This window comes from Cyanistes caeruleus, chromosome 3 (genome assembly GCF_971803275.1).
Source record: "Cyanistes caeruleus chromosome 3, bCyaCae1.hap1.1, whole genome shotgun sequence".
NCBI lineage: Eukaryota > Metazoa > Chordata > Aves > Passeriformes > Paridae > Cyanistes > Cyanistes caeruleus.
The window spans coordinates 76,616,699-76,632,219 of record NC_141703.1 but is presented as its reverse complement, the minus strand read 5'-3'; the positions used below and the strand labels follow the sequence as shown (position 1 = coordinate 76,632,219).

Here is a 15,521-nt window from a genome sequence, read left to right as displayed (position 1 = left end):
CTACAAACTGTCTGAAGGGACACTCAATCCCCACGTGCAAACCGTAGATAAAGATAATAAACAATACTGGCCCAATACTGATCCTGGGGAACACCACTGTATTTTCTATTGCAAGGGAAGATGTGCCCTACCTAGTCTTATAGGTGCATTACTTACCTATTTTCTCTTGTCTGAGGAAGTAAAAATGTTCCTCTCCTTTCCTTTCAGCAGCTATCATCCAGCAGTATTGGACCAGAGAGATCAAACTGGAGGTCAACTAATTTCAGGTTTTCCTACTTTTACACGCTTATTTACATTTACATACATCAAATCAATAATGCCCAAGTCCAGAACTCTTCCTTCTTTTACAAAGTAGGCTAGCAGAACTGACAGAAGAGTGTACCTTAAAAAGCTGCAGCATGTTAGTCTGAGGGGTTTTTTGTTCGGATTAGTTTTGAGTTTGTTGGTTTTCCTTTTAAAGCATGAGTCTTCCCATGGCATAGATGTATTGTGTATTGTGGATACAGATAGATGTATTGTGCCAAATGTGGACATTAATCTACCTCTGTCAACATACCCACATTATAATACACAGGGGTGGATACATAAGCCTGCCTTATTATTTAATTCTTAACAAACCATCAAGTAGGAAGAACATAAACTGGTTCAACTCTAGCAAAGGAAGTGTTGAAAACTATTAGCAGAGATTTGTTTGTTTACCAAGTGAAAAGCACAGTGCAATGACTGCCTTTAAATGTCATTTTTATGTCTGGCAGGATAAAAATAAATTAAAATTGTTTGGCTTTTTTATTCTTTATATTAATTAAATTTTTGACCACTGGGTTATTGCAGTGATTTATTGCTCTTAGATTGCACTGTGCTCTCATGCTAGGACTGCTGAGAAAACATCTCCTGTACGCTGATAATGAACAGGCTCAAATTGCCCTGTAATGTGACACATCACTGTTTCCCTCTTTGCCAACTGAAAGTGGCAACATTAACACATTTAAGGTAGTTAGGAGAACTACCGGCAACTCAAACGCCTTTAGATCAAACCCTTCCCCCACACTTCCTGACATCAGATATTACTGCAGCTGAGTAAAATAAAGAACTATTCTTGCTCTTATTACATGGCTATCTAGTGATATTGAGTTCAAGGCCCACTGCTCTACCCCTGTGAGATTTACAGACTAGGAAAGAAACACATCTCCAGAAACAGTGACTGAAGTTAGATCGATTCAAGCTGGAAATGAGACATTTATTTTTAATCAAAAGCTATCAGAGAAGCTAGACTCCATGTCTTATAGTCTTCCAAGAAAGCCTGGACTATTTGTAAGAGGCCACTATTTATTCAAATGCCAATTATTAGGCTAAATTCAAGAATAATTAACTAAATTTCTTTGCATACAAATATATCAGATTTGCTGAACTGTTTGAGCCTCTGGACTTAAAATCTTTTAATGGGAATTTCACTGTGTAGATAGTGGGTGACAGGGTGAGATTATGATTCCTATTTTACAGATTAGGAAAACAGACTAGCAGATTTATATTTTAGTCCAAGAAACTAATTTTTTTTTTCCTACATAACACTATTTCATCCCACCTATTAAAAATACATATATAGAGAGAGTATTTGGGTGTACAAAAGTCTCTCTTGCATGCATCCTTGTACAGTTTTTCATCTCTCTGGTATTTGAACATGACACCTGACATGTAATGTGTAAGAAACGATGTTGAACCACCACATCTGTGATTTAACCCTTCCTTTTTTACTTCCCAGATATCTTGAACTTGGTGTTTACTGTCACATCATTGCTGTCTGACTTCTCCTTCCTGTAGCAACAGAATCTCATTTGTTTATGGATTTCACCTGCACTGTAGTCAGCAGACTCCCTGTGCTCATTCCTTTTTTAGACGAATTAGTGTCAACATTCCCCCTGAAAAAGAAGCACAATATTCGTGTATAATTGTTCCTGCTGCGTTGAAGATATGTGTGCAACATTTGTTGGAAGGTTCAGCTTAGGAATTTAACAACCACATGTGTGAATTCTGGCCTAGTCCCCACAGTCCCTGCCAATACAGCAACTACAAGTCAGCATTTGCAGGAGTACAGCTGTCCAGCAGATAAGATGACACCCTCTGTGTAGCTATTGCCACTAGGGATATTGCAAGTTGGAATCAGCATTTCCTCATAGGCCAGGAAGCTGAAGTCTTAGACTCATGCATGCATTTTTCTTCCCCTGTATTTTTTAAATTAATTCAAATACCCAAGGCAGACCTATTGTTCTTGCTATCATACTCTCTGCTGCTTCTCTGAATCATTTAGTATTTGGCTACCTCTACTCCCTGCAGGCGTAAAACTGATCTACATTGACCCTAATTGGCTCAGAAAGTCTGCCAGGATCACAGCATAATATCACCTACCTATTTGCTTACAGTGTGTTATTATATTAGATTGTAGCACAGAAGAAAAACTAATCAAGTGTAAGAATTTTCTCTTCTGGTAATGTAAAAAAAGAAGCTAAAAAAAAAGTGAGTAGCAATGCTAAATCTAATTTAAGAAAAAGTCCCAGATGGATCCTGATTGACCCAATTAACTGAGGACCTAATTTGGGAGCCTGATTGCTGTAGGCACTGGCTGTTGTCAGAGGACAAAGACAAGCCTCTGTGGTGGATTGAGACTGTCTTCATTCTGAATTGTTATCTCCACCTCTGTGGAGGTGCCTTTCTCTCTCCTTAGTTGCTAAGTATGCTTACATTTCCAAACAAAGTGCTCTGTTAGGTACATAAACATAGGTGAGATGAATCGGGGCTTAAACAGAGGTGGAAAATTGAGTGGAAGTAATTGTGTAAAGGACATGAACAGCAGTATGACTGGATTCTGTTTCATGTCTAGCTGACCCCGAAGTTTTTGATGATGGCTATTGGAGACAACAACTCCATCTACCTCTTCACTTTGTCCTCACTGAGCTTGATGTGACCATCCATGCAACTGACTCAGGTATTTTAGCAAAATGTGTCTTCAGTTAGACAGAGATTTTCAAACAATTTGGTTTTTCATTTTTTAGAGAGAGAGAATATGAGAGAATGATATGTTAAATGTTAATGACTCAAATAACCAACCATTTGCAAAAACATCAGGGTTCTTTGCTGAGGCCAGATTTGCACCTCTCATGACTAAAAAGCATGAGGAGAATTTTTGGTTGTGTGGTGAGGAAACTTCTGATCTGCATAAGAACAGCCCAGGTGCAGAAGGGGTGCTCTCCCATTACTTGAAGATAACCATGATAGACTGACCTTTATGTTGCAAGAAGCTGGGTTTTGAGCCAGACAAGGCTCAAGGGAAAAGGATGATAAGAAGTACATCCTATAAGGTGAGGCAATGCTTTTCATTACGCTGACATCCTCCTGATAAGGCTCAGGTGCAAAATGCCTCCCTGGAGGAAGTATCTGGATATCCACATGTTGGCCCAAATGTGTTTATCCCTTCTGATGGGATAAAATGGTATAACTGGTTCCACTACACTGGCATAAGAGATAGCTGTCATATTTTAGAAGGACTCATAAATTACCAAAGACCCCTCAAGTGTCCCCAGACTCACTTCTGGGGCCTTCTACCAGAAGACTGTGGATGATCCACAGTGTTACATCACAGTGTAAAACTCCACTACCATGGGAGGTTCCCACCTGAGCCTGAGCATGCGTGACTCATCAAACTTTGTATTTTGTGGTCTTCTTCAGTCCCCAATGACATCACCTTAATCAACAGACACTGAAATTGCAGCAATCAAGCCTTGTCACTGCATCTACAGATGGTGATATCTTTCCACTATGTACTCTTTTCCTTCTTTCTTTTCCCTATATTCTTGATATTTTATACTTTTATATTGTTATATTTCTATAGATAATAATCAAAATGGCTACATAGCTCCTTTCAATTGTAACTAAATTGTTCTAAAAGGAACCTGCCATACATATACAGATGATATAGATATAGCTATAAAAACAGCAGTCATTCAGTGTTGTTTCACTTTAATCTGCCCCAACAGAGCTATTAAAAAGAGCCTGAGTTACCCATTACAGGGGCAGGTCATAACAGAGAATGTGCATCCATGTACATCATTAGAACTGAAAATGCTGGGCTAAAGGTTGTTTTTGTTGTATGGGTCAGCACTCTGGCTACCCACACTGGGAAAACAAAGACGGGAGTTAGTCTCAAATTTTCACTCTTATATAGATTTTCAGGCCTCAGAATTTGTGTGTGAGAGAGAAATGTGTGTTTGCTTTGGTTTAGGAAATCAGACAGGATTTGAACCAGAGACCACATCACACACCAGAAGCTCAGTTGTTAACAGTGGTTAACTCATACAGAGACTCCACAAAGTATTAATCAAGCATAGATTGATAAAGAAGCCAACTGATGAATGTAGGTCATACTTAATTTCACACCCCTCTGCAATGTGGGGTCAAGTAGGAATTGTGCTAAATAGGAAGGCAAGATATTAGATTCAGAGAAAAGAGTAAAGTTTCTAAGTGAGTGACAAGACCGGAGCTATTTGAAGGGCAGATATCTGTCATGTAATATTGACTTTCCACCGGTTGCTCTACTAACCTGGCTTCCATACACTGTGCTCTCACATTAGATTCATAAATTGAGTAGTTGTGCTAAGGTGGTTTATGATCCAAAGATGTGTTGCTTATGCTCCTGCCTGTAAAAACTGCCTTTACTTAATTACAGACTTACGTTACTTAAACACTTTAAGGTTGTTTGAACACTTTGAGGACTGGTTTCACTTAACTGAAAATGACTTTGCACCTCTAGAAGTTCAAATGGGATAAATGACAGCATCTTAAAATGGCTGGAAATTGTTTCCTTGGAAAGCGTATTTTCCAGATCCATCAATTAACTAGAGAGAAGATGGAGAAGTGACTTACAGTGATCTACCATGCAGAGAGCTCTTTTATGAGCTAACAGCATACTGAGGGGAAGAAGCCTTAGTTTTAACTCAATGTTGGGATAAGATCCAAGATTACTTTGTCTCACATTCCTTCTCTGTGGAAGAAAACTCAGAACCATGGGGTAGACCAGGCAGGATGCCTTTGAAAGCCTCTGCATAGATATTCTGAGAGGTTATCCTGGGAGTCTCCCCTAACTATAGGGAGAACCTCATCCCTGCAAGGTGCAAGGTGATACTGGATCTCTGCTCACTGAACGGGCAGCTGCTTAGAAGCAGCCATCTGACATCAGCCATCAGATACATGAGGAATATGTCTGCATAGGTGCTATAATCACTCAAAGCTTTTGTAGTTGATTCCTCTGATGTCTTACACTGCAGTTTTCTTTTCTGAGATTTTTATTTGTTGGTAAAGGGAGGATTTTTTTTATTATTATTTTTTGGGGGAGCATTTTGGCTGCCATTACCTATAGACTTCATTTGTTTTCGTTCCATTACAGGGAAACAAATCTTTTTCTACAGTTTGCATGTGGTTTGTCAAGTCTATTTATCTGTCAGCTAAAACCAGCTTCAAGAACACACTCAAGAGCAGAAGAATATTATGAAACTGTGTAATCAGACACAGCACATGATGCACATAAATTCTTGTTTAGCAAATGAGGTAGGAAAAAAGAACCCCAACTACAACCAAACCAAACTCACAAAAACCCAAAAAATCTCCAATCCACAGAATTTCAGCATTCCATAGTTTCCAGAATTGAAATATTTGACTTCACAACTTGAAAATTCTCTTACTGTGCTCATGTGTGTGTGGTAGGATGTTACATAAATATAGATTATTCTATAAGCACACTGAATACGGTAAAACAAATGCAAGTTTAGGCAAAACTATCTTTAACAGAATGCTTTTGCAGTTCACACAAAACATAAAGCCCTATATTTGGACACAAAGCATCTTCTGCTTCATGTTACACTGTAATTTAGGAAGAACATAATTTTGGGATTTAGAATTGGAAAATCTATTATAGCCTCAAGTACTGAATCTCAAAAATAAATATTCAGCAATGAAATGCGAGTGATTTAACGCCATTGATCATGTGGTACAAGATGCAATCAGTTGGCTTTTAATAAGCAAAAATATAATTAAAGGAAATTATATACAATCTTTCTGTTTAGTACATCTATACATGCATATACACAATAGGCAGACTGATAACTCCTTAACTTATAGCTATCCCTAGAAAATTATGGCACAAATAACTTCTTATTTGTCAAGTAATGAGAAAACTTTGTGCTTATACAGTGATTTCAGTCCAAAACCTTTCTAAATTGTGCCAGGCAGTGCCTCTATTTCAGATCCTTTAGATGTCAAGGATTTTATAAGACACAGAAAGGCTCGAGGTAAGAAGCTAGCAAATGAACACCCCAAAGGAATGTCAGAAGCTGTGACAGAGCCAAAGAGAAACAAAGCAGTGAAGACATCATCAAGACACAGCGAGCATCAAACATGTGTCTAGTCACATCCATCCACTGAACTTAAGAAAACCTATCCCTAACACACAATAGTCTAACTCTCTCTTAAATGCCTCTAATGAGAAAGACTCAACAAACTCCCTAGAAAGCCTTCCTTGTGCTATCAATTAATTAATTATTACATCTATTGATTATACTAGTACCAGCTTCTGGTAGTCATTTTCTAATTGGCTAGCTCATACACAGACAATCTTCCAGATTCCATTGTTGTTAATTATATTGGTTAATTTTACTGGAAAATTCTCCATCAGTGATGTTCTCCATCAGTGACAGAGTTCAGCTTTTCAAACTGTTTTGCACCCTCCATGTGACAATTTCTTCTGGGCTGTATTTCTCTGGAACTTGTGTATGACAGTGCCAAATGGGACTGTGTGAAAATGCTTACTAATGTCAAGATATATCAAATCTTTAGCTTCTCCCTTGTCCACTAGGCAACTACCCTGCCACAAGAAGAACTTGGATTGATTTGATATGACTTTTCTTTTTTTTCCTTGACAAATCCATGTCACCTATTCCCTATCACCTTGTCTGCAGGGCGCATCCAAACTAATTAACAAGCTGTTCCAGAATATTTCTTGTATTGAGGCTAAGCTGATGCACCTAGGTCCCACCACCTACCTGATTTTTAAAAATAGACACAATGTCTGTCCTTCCTCATTCCTTAGGGAGTTCACCTCTTTTTCATGTGTTTTTTAATCACCAATGTCTCCTAGATTTTGTCTACTGCTTTGAGTATAGAATACAAATTCGCCTAATTTTCTTTAATATTGGCTAGTTTAAGTCTATGTATATAATTAGCATTTTCAAACCTAGATTTTAAAAACAATCTGAGTTTAGATTTAAAAATCCACTTGTAAATTTTTGTATAACATTAACAGACATAGTATCTTTCATAAACTATCTAATATTCATAAACTATTTTAATTCAATATATTGAACATTCACATAATACTGTGAGTATTGCATTTAAATGTCATTCAGTTCTCACTGTAAAAGGAAGTTGAATTTGGAGGACTCCTTTCTTGTCTGCTCCTGCTCCTGTGTGTGTGTTCCAGCACAGGGCTAAGTACATATTGTACACATGCAGACACAAACAATGCACAGGTACACAGGCATCCAGCCATAGCAATCAACAGGGAGAGCAATGCCTTTACTGGAAGTCATAAATGCACCAGCAGCCATCTCATCACTGTGAGCAGCACTCAGGGCTGACCCTGAAGCTCCTCAGGTGATATGGGTTGGAGCTTGCTTGCAAACATCCAGATGGCGTCACTGTCACAACTCATGGACATATCTCAGGGTCCCCTGGGCCCTGGCTCTGTGAGCATGCCCAGGAAAAATGCCTAGACACACGTGCATACCCAAAGGAGGCTGTGAGCTTCTGGGAAGTCCATTCTGGAGCAGATTTTCTGTCAGGACTTGTGACCCCACTGGGGGCAAATGCCGGGGCTGTTTGTCATAGCTGCAGCCCCTGGGAAGAAATGACATTGGAGAGTTTCATGGAGGGCTGTCTCTTGTGAGGGGGACCACAGAGGAGGAGAGTCCTTCCTCTGAGGAGGAAGGAATGGCAGAGGCAGCATGTGCTGAACTGACTGCAACACCCATTCCATGTCCCCCTCTGCCACTGAGGGAAAGGAGATAAAGAAACTAGGAATGAAGTTGAGCCTGGGAAGGAAGGAGGAGTGGGGGGAGAGTTTATTTCTCATTATCTTACTGTGATTTGAGTGGCAGTAAATTAATTTCCCCAAGACGAGTCAGTTATGCCCATGACAGTAACTGGAGAGTGACCTCTCCCAGTCTTTTATCTCAACTCATGAGCCACTTGTTACATTTTCTCCCCCCTGACCATCTGAGGAGGGAAGCGACAGAGCAGCTTTTGTCGGCACCTGGTATTGAGCCAGGGTCAAACCACCACTACCAGATGGACATACGGGCCAAGATCCTGCTTCAATGAAACTGGCCTCTTTTAGCCTCTCCTTTCCCACACCCACTTTGGAGAGATTTTCCTATCCACTTTGATCTTTTAATTTCCTACCTTCGCCCCCCCTCTTCTAATGCTCACATGAAAAAGTCTGTGTTCTCTCAGTTTCCTCTGAATATTCCACACTTCTTATCTTCCCTGTGAGACCCATGATGAGCTTGTTTCCTCAGTGTTATCAGCCTCTAAGATCTCTAAGCCTATGCTTCAGTGGTCTGTTTACTGATTTGTGAGCTCTGGGATTTGATATTGTCTCTCATATCCCATTTCTTAAAGTGTCTGTATCTAGGTATTTCATTTAGGATTTTTTTCTTCTCACTGCTAGGGGAGTTCGTTTGTTGGTTTATTTATATGGAATAGCTGTTAATGGATACTCTCATAAGCCAGATGTCCCTCAGTTCCAGATATCAATACCACTTATTTTGTCCTATAACTTTATATTAATGTAATTCCAGAGTTACTAATTCTTCAGGATCTTAGTTTTTGATTCTTTGCTCTGTGATGTTTGAATGAATGACTTTCTCTCTACAAGGACATAATTAGCTCTAGCAATTAAGGCTTTCTGTAACTTCAGTGTGATTATATTAAATATTAGGGATGAGAAATAAATAAAAAAAACTATATTTGGAAGATTTGATATAAGATAACCTGTCTTTTTTATTAAATCTATCTATCTACTTTATTTTCTTTATTTATTTACAGTTTCTTCTGAAGTTGTCAGAACTCATTGATTAGCTACTGCCTTTAAAAGTTTCAAAACATCTTAGTGAACTTGATGTGGGCTACCATTTTATTTCCTTTCTATTTATTTCACGCTAAGAGTCTTATTGCTTCAGGAGATACCGGATCTCCATTTTGAGCAACTTTACCATAGAAATGTAAAATTTTTGAGCACATGAAATGAATAGAATAAATAGAGACAGCAGCATATCAGAGCCTATCTGTGAGAAACATGATTTCTCACCAGGATGTGGTTTCTCAGACTAAAGGCACAATAATGATCAGCTCTGAAGTGTGTAACTTCAGACATCACAGTCAACTGAACAGACTATGCATCTCTTCAGCACCCTGTACCCTGAGATATGGCAAAATGTAATTCCATTATATTAGTTCTATTTGCAGCATATTTTATTGGTAATAAAGGCATTTTATGAAGGAATATTAGATGGGGAACATGAAGCCCTGCATAGAAGGGAGGATGTGTATAGGAGAGTTTAGCACAACTTTTTTCTCATAGACAGACTGGGTCTGCAGCTGAGATGCAGCCCACACTGAACAGAGTTAATGAGGTGCCAGAGAAAGCTCTAATCTCTTCCTAGGCATCTTCTTTATCATCTCAATTGCCATCTTACACTCACCATCTCTGGAGATATCTAGGGAAATTGATGAGTTTGGACTTGGCAGAGTTAGGTTAATGGTTGGACACCATGAACTTAAGGGTCTTTTACAACCAAAATTTTTCCATGATTCTATTCTTCCACTCAGTAAATCCTTTTGAAGAATAGTAGTTTTCTTTTAGATGAAAAATAATTCACTGTCAAAAACCTATAGGCAATGAGCATTCACTAAAAAGAAAGCATTGATAGATTTGTGATTTCTGGTGTCTACAACTGCTTTGACTAGTTATATACTAAATGCATGAGAGGATCTGAAATAAGAGTCTCATAGATATAGGAATATTAGGAAGTTCTCATGTCATGTATAGCTATTATTTATAAAATTACACAATTTATTTTTATATAACCATAGTGAATTATTCACCTTTTCCGTCCGACAGAACTCTGTGTTTGGAGTCAGTACAAAACCTCCACAGTTCCTCATAGCTCCAAACCCCTTGGGGATCTTAGGGCAGGACACAACTTACCTAACATTGGCCATTCAGGCATCAGGTATCACACCTAAGAGATTTGTGCAGACTTTCTCAATTGCCAAGTATGTCCTAAGGACACCTTGTTCTGAGTATCTCAGACAGAATCTTAGCAGTTGATAAATTACTTTCTAGGGGTGTCTGTCTTCCTTCATGGGCTACAGATGGAGTCTTGTCAACTAGCCCAGACATGCAGCTTAACTTTCATAAGGTTAAATTTAAGGAAAATCAATCCAGTCTTTGTGACTAGCAATCCAACATTTTTTATTTACTGGATTACCTCATTTGTTGTGAAATTTTAGGGAGCAGTGAGATTCATTTTTAAAAAAAAAACATAGTCAAGCAAATTATTTTGTTCAGTCTTTTAATAGGAATTTTATCCAGTTCAGATTTTGGAGATCTAATAATTACTTTTCAAATCTGACAAAATATAAATCCTTAATATACAGAATCTCTTTTACTCCAGTTTATGTTGTTTGCCGAGTTTGGGGGCACCATGCTATTAATATTAGCGGTGCTTCGGAGAGTGTAAATGAGGGCATAACTAATCATAATTTCAGTATTGGAGACATCCAAAATAATTTTGTTCTTACTCCTTATGCTGTCAGCTTTGACACGTATTTCCTTATCATCACTCCTTCCCTCTCTTCAGGCTGTCATTCTCATTTGAAGAAACTTATAATTTTTCTATCACATCATAAAAAAAGAGAAACAAAGAAGGTTGATGGAAAAGAAGTTCACTTCTTTTTACTAAGATTTACTTGGCTGTAGTAACTATAACCTCTTATTCTTCTCCAGGACCATCCTGATGCCAAACTTGCTTCAACCTGGCACTCTGGTGTTACCATGTCATCAGCACTGGCATTTATTGAAGAAGCACATGGCAGTCAAAAGTTACATTCCTCTGTCTGTGTGGGCTTGTTTAAAGTAAAAAAGGCATTGCCAATATTCATTTAATTTTCATATCTTTCTCAGCAATCATGAGTTGATTTGAACACATAGAAATGACAGATTGAAACACTTGCTAAAAAGTTTTGTTGTTTCATATTGTTGCATATATTTGATATAAGCATAATTTCCATATGCCTATTACACAGGAAAAAAAAAAAAAGCAGAATGAACTTGACAAGAATTGTAGGAATTTACCTGATTTAGAAAAAACCAACAACATATCACTAGATTATAAATCCATCTAATTTGATAACTCACTGCGGGGTTAAGTATGGAAATGCCTCCCAACTATCATTAATATCCTTTTAAGAGTATGCTGTTTCCATTGTCATTTTTCCACACAACTTTCCATTCTACATCACCTGAATTTGCAAATAATGAACCAAATCATCTTACACTGTAAATTAGAGTGGCTCCACTGAAGTAGAAACATAATTTATAATCTTTAATAAGCATTTAAAGAGAGTTTATGGACTTACAAGGCTGAAGTGTAGTCTTGGAGCTGACAAGGTGACTTTAAAAATCTGCTAGTTTTCTGTTTCAAGATGGTGCAATGCATGATTTTGATGTCATTAAATGATGGTGAAAGGGGATATTATGTATGGACAGTGGACACATCCAGCCATTGATGGGTACTAGGACATGACTCAGAACTAAACATTACAAATTGTTGAATATTTATTACCAAATGGTCCTTTGGAAATCCTCATGGGGCTGTCTCACAGCAGTGGTCACTCTCATCAAAATGAATTATTAATGATTCACCTGCTAGAAAACCTGCATGACTGATAGCCTTTTGAAGCTTTTCTTTGGGAAGAAAAACAGGTACAAATTACAGTCACAGGAAGAAGTACAGGAGATCCTAATTAAGGGGAAAAAAACCCTGTACTGATTGAGTATCTTGCATAATAGCATACAATAAAGTATTGAGCTAGATGGCTATTTGTTACTGCAGATGCTCAGAGGATGTTTACTCCTGAAAACCAGCTCCTTGCCTGACGTGAATCACAGTAAGCCTGTGAAGTTACAGATCAAACTCATGTTTTAGTCATGTTCCCGTTCATAATCTAAATTTCTGCCTATGCCACCAGCAGGGCTGGTTTCTGTTTGCTTTCCCAGAGAAAACTCAGTGTAGCTTGATTCCAGAAAAAAACAAAGCTGGGAACGTTCTATCCTTTACTTGGTCAGCTTTTATTTAGAGACACATGGAAAAAGTGTGTGTTATGTGAGTTAGCTGCTGTGGTCCTGAAATACATGCATCCTGTGGATGTGTGTTCCCTAATGGCCACACAGAGGTGAAGTCTAGGGAAAGGAAGTTCTTTTGCCTTTTTTTTTTTTTTTTTTTTTTCCTTAAACTCAAATCATTCCACTCTACAAGGGATCGATGCACATTCATTTGGCACAGACGACAGAATGAGTGTGATTATAATGTTTGATGGATTCATCTGGGAGACAAAATGACCAGGTGCTCCACTTTGTGAATACTTTAATATTCAGTATTGATTAGATTAATGAGGGGCCTCCAGGTCTCCATTTTCCTTCCCAAAGGCTTTAAATAACAGGCTCTAGAGTGAGGTTCAAGCTTCCAGTTTATAAGTGAAAAAAAGAAAGCACATTAACTACATGGAATGAGATGACATCTGCTTCATCCTTCTAAAATCAAAAGTTTCATGAATGACACATGCTGGTCTTCAACTATTTTCAGCTCAAATACTGAATGAAATGAAGAATATTTTGTTTATCTATTCTGAGGAATAAATATGATTTAAGTGCATGAGAGTGCCCAAATAAATGTGAATCCCAGCTGAAGACAAAGTCCTGCTTCCAGATGAAAATGTGGCACTTGCATTTTTGTAGGTTATTAAGGAGATTAAGGACAGTAATTTGTAGGTTATTAAGGGATTAAGGACATGCTGCTGTTTCCAGTGTTAGCTGTGATCTAGGTGATGAACCAGTTGGCTTCCCCAGCATTCAGATGACTAATTCACAGTATGAGCTCTCTCTGAGCTACAGAGGTAGCCAAAACACCTCAAACTATGCTGTCACTAGACAATTAGCTTTAAAAGCAAGCACAGCAATAATCAGAACTGGCCTTTTGTTGATCCACTCCAATTTGAACTTTGTGAAATGGGGAGAGGGAACAGTCTTCCATATGTAATTACAATTTTTTTTTCTCCTCTTTTTAAATATTACAGAATTTAATTTACAGAAAGTCCCCTGAAGGCTGCTTTCTGATCATCCATCATGCTTTTAAGGAGCACTTAGCTGAGGCCTCAAGAAAAAGAGTCACAAAGAAAATGTATCTGACATGGTATGGAAAGCTCTAAGCATGTTGTAACCCATTGCTCTCCCTTCCTGGACAAGACAGAAAAAGTTATTCCACTAAAATAAATTTGTCAAATATAAATTCCATCTTTCAAAGCTAGCATATAGATAACTGAATGGAAAAGGATAACATCCTTAAATGTTTTGTTTGTACACAGGGAAATAGTAACATTCAGCTTGAGCCCTGAAATAATTGGCTGCAACGATATAAAACAACCACAAGGTGGAGAAAGAGCAGAATTACGAAGATGAGTCCTGATATAAAAGCAAATTTAAAATTATACAGCATTCCCACTGGATTTTTCTTCTGAAGGAGAAGGCACTGGCTTAGTCAACAATTGTTACATGATGGTTATTGATTTGAATGGATGATTTTGTCTTAAGGCCAACCTCTGTCAAAAACAAATGCATGATCTGCTTAAAGAAACTGCTCCAAGCATGCAATGGCAGCTAGAAATATGCTAACAGGCAGATTTAGCTAAAGAAATGATTAATGGAGACTGCAAAGACCTTGTAAGAAAATAACTTTTAGTTTTAGAAATACAACAGTTCTTCAAAGAACACACCAAGAGCCTGTCCTTTACTCTTCACTGTATTTATTTTCTCTTTCTCATATTTTTCAGCACAGAAAATATGTCAGAGGCCTTTTATTATTAGAGAAAGACCAAAAGGTACAAGCTGTATAGCTGAGTCAGGACAATCTAGATCTTCTTTCATTCTGGGAGTTTCAAATTTTGTGTGAAAAATAATCATCATTTAAATGCAAAGATGTTTCAATGCAAGTGCACTGAAGGATTTTCTGTATTCAGTCCTAAAGCAGAAATAAAAGTGCCTAGGGAATTGTTTCAAATCCTCCAAAGAGTATGCTTACTTGTTGTTTATTTGTACATCACTGTCCATATTTCTGTTATTATGATAATTAATTTGGGATATTGGATATGTAAAGTTATGTGCCTTTGCACACATGGTTGCCAAAATGCATGTATTATTTAGTTCATGAACAGCAGGAATGATCCAAGTAAAATCAGAATCATATAACCTCTATTTTTCCTAAATTAGTTAGTAGATCCATTAGTAGTAGTTAAATTAGTTAGTAGATCTACATGCATTTTAATTTCTAACACATATAAGCTTGTATCTTCCAGGGACAGTTGTTATCTCATTAAAAAAAAAAAAAACAACACGATATTTAGTGATTTAAATATTTAGTGATTTTGATTCCTATGGGAATAAGGATCATATATGATCATGTTCTTTCAGTATGTGTAGGTGTTAAGTCTTTAAGTCCTCAGCAATTCTCAAACTTATTGTCAATTTTAGATACGTCAACATTCAAATGTTTGTTGGCTTACAAGCCTCATGAAAATGGGTACCCAAATACACAAGTTTCCATGGAAAGAAAATATCTGTTATGAGCACTTGCCATGCAAGATATTGAAGAATCAATATGGGATAGCTCTATTACATATTACCTAGCTTTAGAGAAAAAATCAGGTTGACCTCACACCTTATTAAAAGAGGGAATTTATTCCTCAGTCCAGGTTCTTCTGTTATGTGCAATCTTTACTGTCAAAAAAACAAACAAAAAAAGAGTCCTAAAAGGAGTCCTACCTTTCAACACTCTTGAAATTTTATAAAGCAATTGCTTCCCTCCCTGCCCCACCATTTTCTGATGCCTAAGAATATGCAGATTCAAGTGGAATCTTTACTTTCATTCATTCATAAATGGAGTCAGCCAGAAGGTACAGGTTCATAGAAGGCAAGGCTTCCGTAGTTGATGATAGAACTTTTTGTTTATTCCATGAGTTTTGTGTTCACTGCATATCACTTTGTCACTTTGTCAGGCTTTAGTAACAGCTACCACCTAAGAAGAGCTTATCAAAACTACGGTAAAACTGTCATAGATTTTGCTAAAAGCAGTAAAAGCAGATAG

The 15,521-nt window shown here is 37.6% G+C and overlaps 1 long non-coding RNA gene across 1 annotated transcript; it reads left to right on the top strand.

Moving 5' to 3' along the window:
• The first annotated feature begins 13,409 nt into the window (after positions 1-13,409).
• Positions 13,410-14,452, top strand: LOC147654267 (uncharacterized). The gene is made up of 2 exons (XR_015283955.1): positions 13,410-13,574; positions 13,747-14,452. It is a non-coding gene; the product is annotated as an uncharacterized LOC147654267 (long non-coding RNA).
• The last annotated feature ends 1,069 nt before the right edge of the window (positions 14,453-15,521 follow it).